Below are 11,267 nucleotides of genomic sequence, written 5' to 3' on the forward strand. Positions count from 1 at the left end.
ACAATGATTCTTATTTGCCTATCAAATTAAATGTATGCCTCCAACCCCACCTTCCTGACATCTAAAATCCTAAACCAAAATATTGACCGCATTAGTGAGAGGCAGTGTGGGCAACAGCCTTACACTCATTATCACACAGAACCTTCCCAGATACATTCTGAGGCCAGTACTCTCATTGGTCCCATTTTGTAGGAATCTGAGCCCCAAACAGACTAAGAAACATAACTGATCATAAAACCAGTGAGAGACAGAGCCAGCTCTGAACCAAGGTACTGTCAGATTTAGTTTCATGAGACCCAGGCTGAGCTTCTGTGCCTTTGCTCATGCTATCCTCTTATTGCTAAAATTCTAGCAACCTCCCCATGACTTTTTCATTCTGTACCCTCACAAATGGATGTGATATCTCACTCCTCTGCTCCCTACAAGAGGGTTTCTCATCTCACACTAGCAGACATTGGGATTGAGTTTTCCTTAGCAATGTTCAGGATAATTAGGCTATAACAACATACAGAAATAAAACTAGCAAAAACACTTTATTTATGGACTAAATAAGAAATGAAGTTAGGGTTGGTTAGTTGCACAGTAACACAGGAGTCCAGGATCTCTGGAGCTTTTTACTCTCCCTTTTTGAGAATGATAGTTATACCCTTATTTATGGTTTCATGAAGGCTACACAGTCTCCAAACCTTTCATTCTAAAAAAACATCATCCTGAAGTAGGGAGAAAATGGACGTGGGCATATTTCCTGCTTTTTATTATGGAATCCCCTTCTCAGCTCTTGCAAGCAATCTTCATGGTCATTATTAATTAGTTTAACTGTTTCTTTGACATATTTTTCATTGGATTTATGTTCCAAGCACTGTCACAATTACTAAAGATCTAGTAGTGAACAAAACAGAAACTCTCCCATCTTTTTTGAGGTTTATGCTTTAATGAGTGAATACAGATAAATAAACAACAACAAAATAATTCTATAACATCATATATGTGGCAGGTTGTGAAAAGTAATAAAACAGAAAAGTATATTAAGGAAAGAAATGAAAATTAGAGAAGTTCTATTTCATTTTATTTATTGTTTCAGGTTCATTGAGAGACCAAAGAATTAGGTTACACTGTTTGCATTTGTTAGGTAAAGTCGCTCTTATAATTGTGTCCCACCCCCAAGAGATGTGCCATACATTGTAACCCCCCAGCACGCCCTTCTCCCCACTCTCTCATTTCCCCATCAACCCTTTGAATTGATTTGAGTTTTTCTCTTATGTGGGTATGTATTAGATTATCTAATGGATTTGCATTAGAATGGAGTACATTGGATTCTTGCTTCTCCATTCTTGTGATACTTTACTAAGAAGAATGTCTTCCAGGTCTATCTACGTTAATACAAAAGATGTGAAGAAAGTTTCTATTTTAGATAAGAGGCTCCAAGAAAATATCTTTGGTAAGAATTTATTTTCAGAAATGAATTACGGAAAGAGCTAAAATGTGTAGACATTTGAAAGATGAGTATTCTTAGCAGAGGACATAGAAAGTACGAAAGTCCTGGGGCCCAGCAAGAATGAACTGAGAAGAGAATCTGTGATGGTAAAAAAAAGTTACAATATGGCTGTCAGAGAGGCAGCAAAGGAACAGATCATGTAGAGCTCTCAGCCTGTAGTAAAATAATCCAAATTTTGTTTAAGTGCAATGTGAAGTCAATGTTGGGTTTGGAAAATGTGAGTGATAAGTTAGGGATAATTACATGTATTTGGATGTGAGCATTAGATTTAAGAAGATAAAATATAGATAACAACAATATTAAAAGTGAACTATCAGAGAATAAGAAGGAATTCCAACAGTAAAAATTATGACTGCTTAATCAACAGTTAAACAGAAGAGTTGATGACAAAGACATGGAAACATCTCCAAATTTAGAACTAGGAAATAAAGCAAGAAGACATAGAAAAGGAAAACAAAAACACATATGATCATTCCATTCAATAGGAGTTCTAGAAAGATTAATCCAACTAAAAAGAGTTTTAGGCATACCATCTAATCATTCTAGATTGTCAAACTGTAATTTTAGAAAGTCAAACTGACAGGATACCTCTAAAGATTACCTAGAAGTAATTCTAGAAAGAGAAGATCTAACAAGAGATAATAGAAAAAAGGAAAAGGAAAATATCTTTAAATAATATAAGAAAATTTTCTACAGTCCCAGGAAACCTTCAAAAAGAAATATCCTAGATATTTGTTGTCAGAATAAATGAATAATCAATCTCAGGAAAAATTTCTAAACATTTCCTGTAGAAAAAAAAAACAACAAAACAAAACAAGTAAGCTACAAAGAAATGAGAAACAGATTAATGTAAAATTTCTTACCATCATACCAAATGCTAGAATTCCACTGAGCAATTCCTTCATATTTATAAGAATAAATTACTTTCAGTCAAGAATTCCATAGCCCATCAATCAAGCTGCAGGGATGGAATAAGAGTATTTCAGATTATGAAAATTCATCTCCTTTGCACTTTCTTTGAAAGGTATTTGAGGGTATTCTTTAGTAAAAATTTAATTTAATTAAATATGAAAGATTTTCTTGAAGAGGTGACATTAAAGCTGAAATCTGAATTACAAGATGTCTGTCACATAAAAATCTAGAGAAAAACATTCTAGACAGAAGAGATTAATATAGGTATATAAAGATACCATATATCATGGTCATTGCTCAGGATTGGTGTGTAGAGGGAGTGGATGTTTCAGGAGAGTAGACGTGTTTGGAGAATAAGAAAAAATGCTAATAAATCATGTACTGAGAAGGAGAGAGAACTCATGTGAAATTAATTTTCCATTAACTTAATTTAAATGATATCTGACTTCACAGAAAATAAGATCACAAATACTCTTCTTAACGGTTAATTCAAATGTGTGTATCCTCTTCTTGGGATAGAGTAAGGAAAATGGTTTAAAAATTATGTGAAGAAATTTTTCCAAATCAAATGAATAAAATCCGTTGTCTTGTTTTTTGTCACTAGAAAATCATAAAATATAGTTTACAAACACAGATCCTTAAGATAGTACAGCAACTGGGACTATGATTTAAATGGTTTAAATGAAAGATACAAACAAATTTGGGTGAATGACATTATTAAATAAACACTTAGCACACACATTCCATATACTTCATATACATACATATAAGGCAACATACTGTTTCTAGAAATACAAATTTAAACACAAAAGAGTCATAGCTCTTAAGAAATTCATAGGTGTAGAAAAGTAAATCTATATTGATGAATGAAACACACATGGCAAGTACTATAATAATTACAATTAGAAAGGGAACTGCAATAGTCAGTGGTTAATTCAACAAATATACTTTGAAGTCATCTGTAGCCATATAGTCATATTATTATATTATTCTTTTTATAATACCCTTCAGAACTCTTACAACTGATATCAAATTTTATTTATTTAGTTACATTTTTACTGTGAGTCTCTTCTCAAGAATGAAAACTCTATGACAGTGGAAACTTGATCCATCTTAAAACTTGCATAGTTTACTCTCAATAAATTTTTACTGAATGAATAAATTAGGCCAATTGGAAAATATGTATATATATACTATATATATATATGAGAGACACACATAAATATGTATATATATACATATATGAGAGACACACAGAGACAGAGAGACAGAGAGGATGAGAGAGAGAGAAATCCATTTAAAAAGAATTGGCTTTCTTCGAATTACCCCAGAGCTCTCTGAGAGAGTGATCTGTTTTTGCTTTCATTTTTCTTCATCCTTGCGTCCTTGGGAACATTCAGAAGCTTTGTCTTCAATGTCAGAGATCCTTTCTTCTGCCTGCTCCATTCTGTTACCGAGGGATTCTACCATATTTTTCAGATCTTTGAGGGCTCCAACCTCTTGCCTCAGTGTTTCAAAATCTTTGGTCATTTTATCTTTGAAATCATTGAATTCTTGAGACATCTTTTGAATCATTTCTTGAAATTATAATTCCCTTCTTTCTTCCATTCTTTTAATCTTATTTACTATCCAAATTCTGAACTCACTTTTTGACATCTAAGCCATCTGTTTATGGATGGGATCTTCAATTGCATCTGCACAATCCTTCCTTGGGGAAGTTGATCTACTCTGGTTTTTCAAATTACTAGAGTTTTTCCTCTGATTCCAACCCATGCTGAATTTACACCATGTGAATGGAAGAAAAAGTATCCAATGTACTCAGCCCTACTATGAAACTAATTTATAGCTTTCATAGGAAAGCTATAACCCAAGTTTAGTCCAGGAACATGGGGAGAGGGGAGGGGGTGGAGGAGGGTGGAGGGAGGGTGATTGCTGGGATCACACCTATGGTTCATCCTATAAGGGTACATGTGAATCTCTCTAAATGTAGGATATAAATGTCTTCTAAGAAAAAGATATGAAGGCTATGTTAACCAGTTGGATGAAAGTACTTCAAATTGCATAGAGATACAGTACACTGTACCCCATGAGAGTATTAATGTACACTGTTATGATTTAATAATAACAATAATAATAAAGAATTGGCTCACATGATTGTGGTCAAGTTCAAAATCTGAATGGCAGTTAATTCAGTCTTGAGTCTGAATTCCACAAGGAAGACCAGGCATGCTGGAAACTCAGTCTTCAGGTAGAATTACCTTTTTTGGAGTATACTTCAATCTTTGCTCTTAAGACTTTCAACTGATTGGGTAAAACCCAGCCACCTTATGAAGGGTAATATTATTTACTGAAAGTCTACTAATTTAAATATTAGTCACATCTTAAGGACGCTGTCACAGCAATGTCTGCACTGATATTTGAGCAAAAAACTGGGCACCATAGTCCAGTCAAATTGATACATGAAATTAAACATCACAGTATGACATCTCTTTTTTAGGGGAGATGCTCTGAATTTTAAAAATTAAAATAAGTACTTTTATTTTACTTAGTATGAGCTGAGCACTGCCTTAACCTTTACAAATATTAGTTCATTTAATCCTCACCCATCTCTATGAGGTAAGGACTACTAGTCTCCCTACTTTAAACATGAGGTTAACTTTAGAAGATGAAACGGCCAATAAACAACAGAGCTGAGATTGAAACGCAGCTTGCTTTACTCTCCCAATCATGCCTGAACTAGCTCTGAAGAAAAAATAAAAGTTAAGAAAGCTCTCTACACTTTCCATAAAATGATATATTTTTGGTACAGTTAGTATTTGAGTCTGTATCTTAGAATGACCTCTGGGGGAAGTCTATATTCCAGGATGACTTTCAGGTGGCAAGAAGTTAAAGCTCTTTTTCCTGACCTCTTTCCTAGGGGATTTCAGGAGTGTGGGAATTTTTCCCATTCAGACTTTTTAAAATTTGCCTGTGGGCTGCCATGATGGGATGCATTTCATTGAGGCATTTGCATCTTTAATTCTTTAAGAGCCTCTCAAATTATTAGCACCTTAATTGTTAAGCTTACAAATCTAAGGAAATTTGTTTAGCATTCAAACTCTGAAGACTCTGGGAAAGTGATAGTATAATGTGCTGTTAAGAATTAGATGTTGCTGGGTGCAGTGGCCCACATCTGTAATCCTAGCACTCTGGGATGCTAAGGGGGGTGTATTGCTTGAACTTGGGAGTTCTACACCAGCCTGAATAAGAGTGAGACACTGTCTCTACTGAAAAAATAAATTAGGAAGAAAGCAGACGGGCACTATGGCTCTTGTCTGTAATCCATCTACTCAGGAGGCTGAGGCAAGAAGATCCCTTGAAGCTATGAGTTTGAGGTTGCTGTGAGTTATGATGACACCACAGCATTCTACCCCAGGCAACAGAGTGAGACTCAATCTAAATAAATAAATAAATAAAACCAAACAAACAAACAATCCCCCCCCAAAGAGTCAGCTGTTAATCTTGCTAAAATTTAAGTTTTGTGTTGCTAGATACATTGTGTAGAAAAACATTACATCATTTACAATGATATACTATTTTATTAGAAACTGTAAAGAAAAAGAAATTAAAGCATATCAAATGGTCAATCTAATTCATTCTGTTTCATTTTTAATATTTTAAAGTGATATCAAAATTTAATAGTATAAGGACAGCTATAAGACAGAGTTAAAAAAATAAAATCAAAATTCTAGCCACAGAAGAGTTGCAGAAGGTAAGAACAACTTCAGTGTCCACTTGGTTAGCTTTGGCCACCCAAATGTTACATATACATATCTTACTAACACAAAATATAAGTTAACACATAGAGTTAAGCATATGTGGTTTTATGGTGCAGTGTAAAGATAGAGAATTGATTGTATCTGTCCCCACTTTTAGGGATAATTGACATTGCCAGGAATGTCATCTGTCCTCCCAGAATGGAAAACATGCACACACACACACACACACACACACACACGATGGTTCTGTGTTTGGTAGCATATAAATTCCACTGAATATGATAATTCACTGCTTCTTCTCTTTTATGTTTGTTTTATTATAGGCCTTGGTTGTTCTCAAGGTCTTGGATTTGGTAGTCTAAATCCAAATTTATTTTTCCCCAGCTTATCTTCTGGAGAAGTATGTTAACTCATAACTAGGAAAATCTAAACCTAAGTTTCATTCTTTTTGGTTAACCCAGCATATTTATTTTCTTTACTCTTCTAGTATAATTATTTGACCCCTAAGTTTATAACATCAGAGATGTTGGCAGGGTATGTACACAGTGACATCAGCCTCAAAGATTTCTTGAGCCCTATGTTATCTCTTCCATTTGAGAGCATTGCATCATGCAAGATACACATTGAGTGTGTTGAACTTCTGACTATTAGGTTCATCTGATGGCTAGATTCTGACAGGAGAGCTTCTTGTATTTTCATATGGCATTGTGAGGATAGCAAAGATCTACAATATGTTGAAACAGTCAGAACTGACTCATTTGCTTTTGTTCCATGGTAAAGACAATACGAGCAAAGCAAGCCTTCCCAAGAGCTTAAAAACTATTAAAAACTATAAGCAAGAGCTTACAAACTATTAACATGTGGCGTGAAGTTGTCTCCCTTGCATTCTTGTATCTATATTTTCTTGCGAGGAAATGGAAATTAGGTATCTAAGTTTAATAAAGTCATTGAAGATATACTTTGTTTCTTAATTTAAAACATGATAAGGTCCCTAAAATTTTGGAATGAATCCTAGAAATTACACAGTAAACAGTTAATCAAAATTCAAACTTGCTACTACTGAAAAGAAGGATGGGCTGAGCATTTAGAATTTAATAAAATCAGAAGTGTGTAGACTGTCCTTGAGGGCTTGTTAGCTGTATATCCTAATGATCTTATATTCATTAACCTTTTCACTCTGTTAACATTGAGACAATGTTTATAATGAGCCAAACGTTGTTTATGCTAACTTTAAATTATTTCTTCATAATTTATTTGTGTGTGCACTTTAGTCAAATATATCTGGAATTTTTCTGTCATTGTTTAACACTCTGATGATTCCTTATGAAGGCCCAAATACTATTTAATTACCTTAATTAATATTACTGATACCAGAACCTCTTAAAAGAATAGCTACAGTTGGATGAGTCCTTTGTTGGACTCTTGCCTGCACTACTACCTGTTAAAAGGCTTTCTATCATCTATCTCTGCAAACTTGCTACATCTTCCCTCCTCACTATCCCTGGTGATCTTTTCTATAGAGAAAATATGATTATGTGGCCCTATGTGTCCTTCTCTATTCCCTATCATCCTAACTTTATGTTTTGACCTTTAAATTTTGACTCAATTATCACTTTACCAAGTCCAAGAAAAATTTCCCCAGCCAACCCACTAAACTCAGTCTTCTCAAATACATGTCATTTTTTTTTTACTTCATGTTACTTGTTATCATTGCCATTTTATTTCCTTTTTTGCCTTATTGATCTAGCAGTGGCCATGCCCATGAACTGTAGCTCCATGCAGGCAAGAGCCATCTGATTTTTGCCAAGTGCTGTATCCTGTGCACCAACCACAATAGCTAGCACATAAGAGGGACACATAAAATTAACAGAAGACTATGCATGAAGAGCATAAGCCTTCAGGATGCCAAGTGACTTACCCAAGGGATGAAGTTGATGAAATCAGGAATTGTATCCAGAACTACTTGATGAAATTTCTAAGCTAGATAATGTGGAAGTTTACTTTAAATACTAACTGGTTGTGATGTCTTTACTTTAAAATGCTTTGGTGTACACATAGTGGCTTTTATCTGCCCTAATAATTTATGCTTCAATGCTAAGGTAATCAATTGTCTAATTGGGAATTTCTAGTACCAGGATGGTCAGTTAGTACTACATCAAAAAACACCACACAGCCTTGACAAAAACCACCATGACAGCCTTAGCTATCATATTCTCACTAATACATTTTACTGATTGATAGGTAGAAAATGTTAAAATAATTATTAATGCTGGTTAAAAAATTGTTATTCAAGCAATATGTTTTGTTAAAATATTTCATAGATATCCTCCAGTCTTGTATGAACAGTATGGAACTTCCCCATTAGAGATACATCCCTAAAAGTTCTGTGTCCAACCATTGATGGAGGAGGATTTCACGTGCCTGAATACAGAGAATAAAGGTTATAGAATATTGCCTCTTGTGAATTTTTAATGTAAGAGCATGGATTGAGATCACAGAAGGACAAAGCCCAGTAACATCACAGATCTCACTGAATAGATGTTCCAAACTAGTTTATAAATTTATTTTTGTCTACAGCAGAATGTGACCTTAAATGTGCTTCTCTCACAACCTTTTTCAAAACCTGGTGGTATCTAATGCTCTGTAATTTCAAAAATCTTTAGAAAGTGTTATTTTTTAAATAAATTTTTAAAAATTTAGTTTTAGTTGATAAAAATTATATATGTTTATGGTATATGACATGATATTTATATACAAAATTGTGGAAAGGGTAAATTGGGCTAATTAACACATGCATTACCTCACTTATTTATTTTGAGGAGTGGTAAGATCATTTCAAGAATGTAATATAATGTTATTAACTATAGTCACTGCTGGGGTCCTGCCCTGGGTGCAGGGTCCTTTAAGACTTGTGAAACCAGCAGTGATCAACTGGGGAAAATGAAATTAAAAGCAGCAAGAGATAAAGAGCCAGGTGGCGTCTGTAGCTCAAGCAGCTAAGGCGCCGGCCACATACAGGAGAGCTGGCAGGTTGGAATCTGGCCTGGGCCTGCCAAACAATGACAATTATAATCAAGAAATAGTTGGGGCATTGTGGTGGGTGCCTGTAGTCCCAGCTACTTGGGAGGCTGAGGCAAGAGAATCGCTTAAGCCCAGGAGTTTGAGGTTGCTGGAGCTATGATGCCACGGCACTCTACCCAGGGCAATAGCTTGAGGCTTTGTCTCAAAAAAAAAGAGGGAGACATGAAGAGTCAGGACACACAGAATAGGGTTTTCAAAGGTGGACACAGGTGGTCCACTGCTAGTTTGAGGGCTTTCAGCAAGTGACCTTGTTTCTTTCACTCAGCTTTTATTGAAGGCTATTTTCTCATTTAGCTGAGAGGGTAAGATAAGAAAGGGAGTAACAATAAACATTCTGGTACAAATATCTTTCTTATTGTGTGGTTTTTGGTCTTCTGGATCACTGCTAAGTCATGGAAGAAGCCCAAGTGCCCACTGACCCACGAATGGATCAATAAATTGTGATATATGTACACCATGGAATATTATGCAGCCTTAAAGAAAGATGGTGACTTTAACTCTTTCAGGTTTACATGGATGGAGCTGGAACATATTCTTCTTAGCAAAGTATCTCAAGAATGGAAGAAAAAGTATCCAATGTACTCAACCCCACGATGAAACTAATTTAAAGTTTAATATGAAAATGATAACCCAGTTATAGCCCAAGAATATGGGGAAAGGGGAAAGAGAGAGGAGGGGGGAAAGATGGGTGGAGGGAGGGAAAATGCCTTGCTATGTTAAACAGTTTGATGAAAATGTTTCAAATTGTATATAAAACCAGCACATTGTACCCCATGACTGCATTAATGTGTACAGTTATGATTTAAAAAAAAAAAAAAGAGAAAAGGAGTCACAGTGTCACCAGTTTCTATAAGTAAGCATGTATGTTCTTATTCTGTCTATAATCGTTAACTTTAAGAGTCTGGGAAGCCTTGAGAAATCTGGAACCTGAGCCTTGTATGGGGCGGGCAGCCTCCTGTCTGTGGTCATGACACAGATCCCTTGGGACAGGTTAGACCTTTCTAGTTTCTCTGTGGAGCAGATACCATGGCATCAGTTCTTATTGAAGAATTGGTGGAAAAGAGGAATATTCCCCTTATCTTCACCTGAACATCTTTCCCTCTGTGGTTAGGTACAAGTCCTCCTGCCCATATTTCAGGGCTCGAGCTATTCCCTTGATCTCTTCCCTGGCCAATATACCAATCCCCACAATGAGTATTTGCTTTGACTGTTGACTGGGCAGGGATTGGCCTGGTTAATGTTTCTTCATGCTTACATACCCAGCAGCAGTGTGCGTAAGCTGTATCCCTTACAGACTAGGCTTCCAGTAAAAGCAGAAACTGCTCACACAAGTAATTCAACTGTCAGTTTAAAAGTAAGCTAGCTGGGGTGGTGCCTGTGGCTTAAAGGAGTAGGGCTTCAGCCCTATATGGTTCAAACCCAGCCTCAGCCAAAAACTACAAAAAAAAAAAAAAAAAGTAAGCTGGGTGAATTGTTTTTATTCTATCTTGCTCAGCTTATTTCTCTGTCCCCTCCTCCCTTTCTGGGAGTGTTTTCCCTTGCCAAGAATGGAGTCTTCGGGCCCCATTCTCCCTGCAGTCACTGTCTTAAATAATAGAGCTCCTAAAGGTATTCCTCCTGTCTAAATGAAATTTTGAATCTTCCAACCAATATCTCCATCCCTCCTGTTCTAGTAACCAGCATTCTACTCTCTGCTTCTGTGGATTTGCCTTTTTTAGATTCCACATATAAGTAAGATGAGGCACTATTTGTCTTCCTGTACCTGACTTATTTCACTTAACATCATGTTTTCCAGGCTATTCTACATTGTTGAAAAACAACAGGATTTCCTTTGATAGAAGGCTGAACATTATTCCCTGTGTATATGTTTTCTTTATCCTTTGATCCTTGACAGGCTTGTAGGCTGATTCCACATACTGACTGCTGTGCACATGCTGGGATGAGCACAGCAGTGCAGATGCCTTCTCAACACACTCACTTCTTTTCCTTTGGTACACACCCAGAGAAGGAATTGCTGACCC

The sequence above is a fragment of the Otolemur garnettii genome, unplaced genomic scaffold, assembly GCF_000181295.1.
Source record: "Otolemur garnettii isolate 467f Iridium unplaced genomic scaffold, OtoGar3 scaffold00009, whole genome shotgun sequence".
Lineage (NCBI taxonomy): Eukaryota > Metazoa > Chordata > Mammalia > Primates > Galagidae > Otolemur > Otolemur garnettii.